Below are 6195 nucleotides of genomic sequence, written 5' to 3' on the forward strand. Positions count from 1 at the left end.
TCAGACACTTAAACAACTGAGCCACACAGGTGCCTCTTTAAGAAATCTTTTATATGGGTTAATATGAACAATTTAGCCAGCACAAGGAGTTCTAAGAGACACGAAGTAGCTACAGAATTCCCACTTTGTAGTCTGTAAAGGGAGAATAACTTGTGGTTCGATGTACAATAGAATTCTGAGGATGGGGCTGATAGTGGAATCGGAGCTGTGGCATCACAGCCTGGCAGCGTGGGAAATGTCTGTTACATCACTCTTGATACAGTGTGCTGCCGGCATCACAGGCCACCTCTGCTGCTTTCACCATCGAGGACCAAATATAACAAAGTTCAGGACAAAATTTCCTAGTTTTATTTCAGGAATGAAGCTGAGAATGGCTTAGTTCAGTAACTGCATGACTCAAATGAACTTTGGACTTTGAACATTGGATCGTTTCTGCTTCACAAAAGATTGTGCATCATCACCGGTAGGATAAGAAATGAAAAGATCTACATCCTGTCTTCTGTGGCTCAGCTACTTGTGATGATAGGATATTTCAGGGTCAGTTCATCCCCACTGTGGATTGTGAGGTGGGCTTTTCAGATCTTTAAAGGAATTAACAGTTCTGTTCAAAATTGGACATAGCCCCCTTGGGCACAATAGCTCCATAGCTCCATAAATATGCAGCTTGCCTTATGTTTATGCTTTCTAAATGTATATGTGGAACAGAAATATATACAGAAATATTTATATATATATATATATATATATATATATATATATAAATATACACATACTTTTTATTTTGAAAATTTTCAGGGGTGCCTGGGTGACTCAGTTGGTTAAGCATCTGCTTTCCACTCAGATCATGATCTCAGGTCCTGGGATTGAGCAAACCCTGCTCAATGGGGAGTCTGCCTCTCCTCTCCCTACCTTCTACTTGTGTTCTCTCTTGCAATCTCTCTCTCTCAAATAAATCTTAAAAATTTTTTTTCAGGGCTATAGAATAGTTCAAAGTCATACAATGAACACTTCCATACCCCTCACATAGATTTGATTGTTTACATTTTACCACACTTGGTTTCTGTCTTTCTCTCCTCTGTCCAGACACATATACACACACACACAAATGTACACATGCACTTTTTTTTTTCTGAACCATTTGAAAGTTGCACACACAATGACACTTCAGTCCTAGATACTTCGGCATGTTTCTCCTCTAAGAACAAGGACATTTTCTTCTGTAACCACAATACTAATACATCTCAAAATTTAACACTGATATAGTAATGTTATCTAATATGTAGTCCCTTTTTGTGTTTTCCCGATTGTCTTAATAATGTCCTTTGTGGTTTTTTCTTTTTAAATGATTGGGACCCTCTTCAGGATTACACATGGCATTGAATTGTCATAGTCCCTCGGCTTTCTTTAATGTAGAATAGTCTCTGTATTTTTTGTTGCTGTTTTTCTTTCATGACACTGATATTTCTGAAGTGGCCAGGCCAGCTGGCTTACAGAAGGTTCCATGCTGGGCTTGTCTGATTGTTGCCTCATGATGTTTTAAGTCGAATATTTTTACAAGGAATGTAATATTACACAGATGATGCCGTGTCTCTCTGTTGCATCTTGTCAGGAGGCACATGATGTCAGTCCTGTATTTTGATACAATGTCACTGCTGCCACTGAAAAAGAAAAGACGAATATTCTGGAATGAAATGTAATTAAGCGTTGAGGAATCTGTTAAGAAGAAAAAGACTAGTTTCTCAAGGCTGTCAGGACCGGTGCTACAGGAGTCAGTTTGCATCACGTAAGCCACAGCGTCAAGCTTGCTTTTACAAGCAGAGGGTGGCAGGGGTATGAACATGAAAGACTTGCTCCTCTTCTCTAAGGAATCTCCTTCTAGTAGAAGAGAGAAGCTAACACGTATGAAAGAATTTTCCAGTGTGATGAGAGAGGATATTTTTCAGCTTAGGACTGGAACACAGATGTGAGCATGACAAGAATGGCCAGTCAGGGGCCTGGTAATCGGGGCAAACCCTACTCTCCGTATTTTTGTTTTTTCTGCTTCCCAGTGTGTACTTAACTAGGCCTGTTTCCTCCTTGCCATCCACATTTACTGTAGCCATTCATGTTTATTCCCTTCCTCATGTTTGCTCACCAGAGCCCTGCCCTCCACAGCTCTGTACCTGCAGTAGCCTGATAGCCTGCTTCCAGGGTGGCTCCCCGTGAGCCCTCCGCCTCCTGGTGTTCTCACCTGTACCCTGGTGTTCTGTACCTGTACCCCGCCTCATTGTGCTAAGGTTGGTCTGTGTGACCAGTGACATATGGCAGGAGTGATATGTCACTTCCAAGATTAGATTATAAAAGCCTGGGGCTTCTGCCTTGGGCTGGTCTTTGATCTCTCGCCTTCTCCCTCCCTTGCTCCCTCTCTCTTTCCCTCTTTTTTGGATTACTTATCAATTGCCATGTCATGGGCACACTCAAGCATCTTATGGCATGGCCTACATAGCAAGGAACAGAGGATCTTTTAGTGGTAGAAGGTTACAGCCAAGGAATGTGGGAGGACTAGAAGCTGGAAGAGGCTCAGAAATGTACTCTCCCCTAGAACCTCTGGAAAGAACAAGCCTTTGATTTTAGCTGGGTAAGACGAGTTGTGAACTTCTGACCTCCAGAACTGCAAGATAACGAATTTGTGTTGTTTTTAAGCTGCTGTGTTTATGGGAATTGGTTACAACAGCGGTAGGAAACTAGTACAGCTGTGATTACAAGCAATTATAAACAAAGTTGCGTTAAATTATCTTATATGTTGGATATTTTGCAATTTGTGCAAGCATATTTGCAGAATAAATGCCTAGATGTAGAATTGCCCAAGGGCAGTGTTGGGTTTGGCTAATCCTCACTTTCAGTGGTGATAACTTGGGAGAACAACTTCCATAGGGTCTCCAACGAGCGTGTAATCAAACTGGATTCTTACTGTTGAGTAATTGAAAAAAACCCTAATTTCTTTGAACGAGCTAATTATTACTAAATATTCCTTATCTGCACACCATGTTTAGCGTCTCCTTCAGAGTGAGAACTAAGTCCTTATTTCCATTTTATTCCACATTGTTTGGCTGCATCCCCCCTCCTACCTTACGTAGAGTGGGGTCTCCCTATAGAGTAGTAAAGGGATATATACATATCCAAAGGCATCCATTCTACAATAGTGGGAGAGAAATGTTATGTAGAATCCATTTTATCCATATATATATAATATATATCCATCAAATTTTCCTTTAAAAACAAAATACTTGGGGAATCCCTGGGTGGCTCAGTGGTTTAGCGCCTGCCTTTGGCCGGGGGCAAGATCCTGGAGTCCTGGGATCGAGTCCCACGTTGGGCTCCCTGCATGGAGCCTGCTTCTCTCTCGGCCTGTGTCCCTGCCTCTCTCTCTCTCTCTGTCTCTCATGAATGGATTAGTGAAATATTTAAAAAAATAAAAACAAAATACTTGCTTTGTTTTGGACAAAAACATCCTAATTGCAATCATTGATAAGAGTTTGGAATGATTGGTGTGCTTGTCCTGCCCCCCTCCCCTTTTTTTAAATGTTTGATGGATATAAGGTGGGATCAAGAAAGAATATGTGGCTTTGCCTTGCCTCTGTGCCCCAGGCCCCTACTGTAGACCCTTACCATTAAGGGCGACAATCCCGGCTCCTGGAGGTAGCCAATCCTTATTATTTGCAAGTGAGCTAAAACTTATTTGTGTCCTATTTAAGGACCACCAGCTGCACCACAAACTGTAACCTTGTGCATTTCCAGTGAAGAATGAAACATAAATATAGAACCTTCTACCAGCTTCCTTCTCATAGCTTGGGGATGGTTACACCTCCATTCCCTGTGGTTTTTTTATTAGCATTGCCAACATCTTTACCTTTTTGAGATCTTAAAACTTCAGGGGAAAGGAAAAGCTATGAGTTTCATGAAAACATTGGAGGCTTCTAATTTTTTAAAAATTTGTTTCTTTTGTTTACAGTGTTGCCTGGTTGGTTTGAAATGGTAAAAAAAAAAAAAAAAAAAAAGTTTGGTACAAGTTCTGACCCGAGGAATATGCAGTTAATCTCTTGAGCTGTTAGCTAAAACTTCTTTTAATACATAGTGTTTAGCGTCAGTGCCAACCAGTGTTAGGGTACACGTTCAGAATTTTCAAACCTTCCAAGAAACCACAAAACTTAAGTAAAATATGTCATGGAAATGGGAAACAAATCTATTGACAGTGAGCCCAATGATAAAAATCCTTTGGTTACTGACAAGGATACAAAATGAAGCCTATTAAAAACATGTGACTCCTGTCCCCTTGCTATTCTGAAGTGGTGATAATTAACAAATGCCCAACATCTGACTTTAAAGATAGACTGAAAAAAAAAAAAAAAAATAAAGATAGACTGGAGCTTCTCTATCCTTTTCTGATCATTTCCCCGCATTTTGATTGTCCCTTGCTCTACGTGACCCCTACCTAACTTGAGTCCTTTGGCGGCCTACCTGAAGGAAGGCATATTTGTGGGAAGCACACTGTCCCAAGGCTTCATTTGCTAGTCAGCTGTGGGATGGTTTACACACGAATACGAGACAGGGTGTTTCTGCCAAAGCTTTCCCTCTGGCCATGGTCCTTGCCACCGCTGCTTCCAAATGGCATCTGTTTAAGTTCATTTTAGATAAAAATGAACTAACTTACAAAAATGTGATACTCCTAGCAACACTTAAAATACCATTAAAACTAGTATTTTGAAACTTCCTACATACCCATCATAGTGTGGGACACTACTCTTCCCTCAGGAAAACAACTTCCTATGGTCAGTGTTCCTCCCCACCCCCCCAACGCCAAATATGTAACAATCCTCTTTCATTTGTGATGTAACAATATAAACCTACAGGACTTTTTCTCATTTTCCAAAGCTCCATTGTGCATCTTTTTTTTTTTTTTTTTTTTAGGCCTTAAAAAAAAAATCTCCGTAATCTCTTGTTCTGTGGTTAATGCCCATACCCCACCCTCTGCCTCAGCAAGGTGGAAAACCCCCGGAGTATAGGAACCACACCTGCCTATTCACTGTGTCATCAGCACTTAGGGCCTCAAGTACTAGTTGAATAAATGGAACACCTGAAAATGGGTGGGCAGGACACATGATTAGAGGAAACTTCTAGTGCTGTGGATAAAGAAACATAGACCCAAGACAGTTTTGTTTTTTTTTTTTAAACCGTATTCTTTTTCCCCAAGGAGAAAAATTAAATTCTCCCTAAGAAAAATTAAATACTTAGGTATGATTGAGCCTTAAAAGGCTGCTGTAATAACCGAGATTCTACTCATCCTCCACTCCCTGGTCCAGCAACTAATTTGGGTGCAGAGTGCTTCAATGTAAGGTCCGTGATCTGAGGCCTGGGTCTCAGATTTCTTTGTGGCCTTACTTTTACTTCCTGAAGATTTGATTGCCTGCGAAGGGAAGAGGGTGGTTGTGATCAGAAGTGTGGTCTCTGAGCTCCTGGGTTGGGTGAGGCTTCGAGTCGAAATAGAAAATTTCGGGCAATGAACTTGCAGCCCTCCCCAAGAGGGAGCCAGGAAGGCTGGAAGTGGTTGGCAAAACCCTGGGAAAGGTTGGGAAAGACTGGTAGATCCAGTTCTACCAGGAATCCATTTAAGAATAGTGAACTTGAAAATGATGCATAGGTGGCTTTGCTATTTGGGGGGAGAACTGCCCTTCCGGTGGACAGGCTCATTTGCCTACGTACAGACCAGAATCATTTGTTACCACTGGTTCTCTTCAACTTTGACCTAGGCTGTGCCAGTCTTGACTGGAAAACCCAAAAGCAGATGATGTGAACAATGCATAATTTTTCCACTGAAGCACAGATATTTTCCTATAATTTGTAAGTGGTTGGCACTTTCCAATTTTAGATTGCTCTGTATTAACTTCACAATGTGTAATAACTGTGACTAGCAGTTTGTTTCTTTTTTCATAGTTGAACCGTTTTTGGTCTTCTGGGTGTGAAAAAGTAATGAGAGGTTTTATTTTTTTTCTTATATAAATTTATTTTTTATTGGTGTCCAATTTGCCAACATATAGAATAACACCCAGTGCTCATCCCATCAAGTGCCCCCCTCAGTGCCCATCACCCAGCCCCCCCCACCTCCCCTTCCACCACCCCTAGTTCGTTTCCCAGAGTTAGGAGTCTAATGAGAGGTTT

General features: G+C 41.2%; 1 long non-coding RNA gene across 1 annotated transcript; it reads right to left on the reverse strand.

Annotated features, from left to right (window-relative positions):
- Positions 1–1381: 1381 nt before the first annotated feature.
- LOC112672492 (uncharacterized) lies at positions 1382–4820 on the reverse strand. The gene is made up of 2 exons (XR_007406905.1): positions 4498–4820; positions 1382–1658 (listed from the first exon to the last, which is right to left on the reverse strand). It is a non-coding gene; the product is annotated as an uncharacterized LOC112672492 (long non-coding RNA).
- Positions 4821–6195: the final 1375 nt, after the last annotated feature.

The sequence above is a fragment of the Canis lupus genome, chromosome 28 (assembly GCF_003254725.2).
Source record: "Canis lupus dingo isolate Sandy chromosome 28, ASM325472v2, whole genome shotgun sequence".
Lineage (NCBI taxonomy): Eukaryota > Metazoa > Chordata > Mammalia > Carnivora > Canidae > Canis > Canis lupus.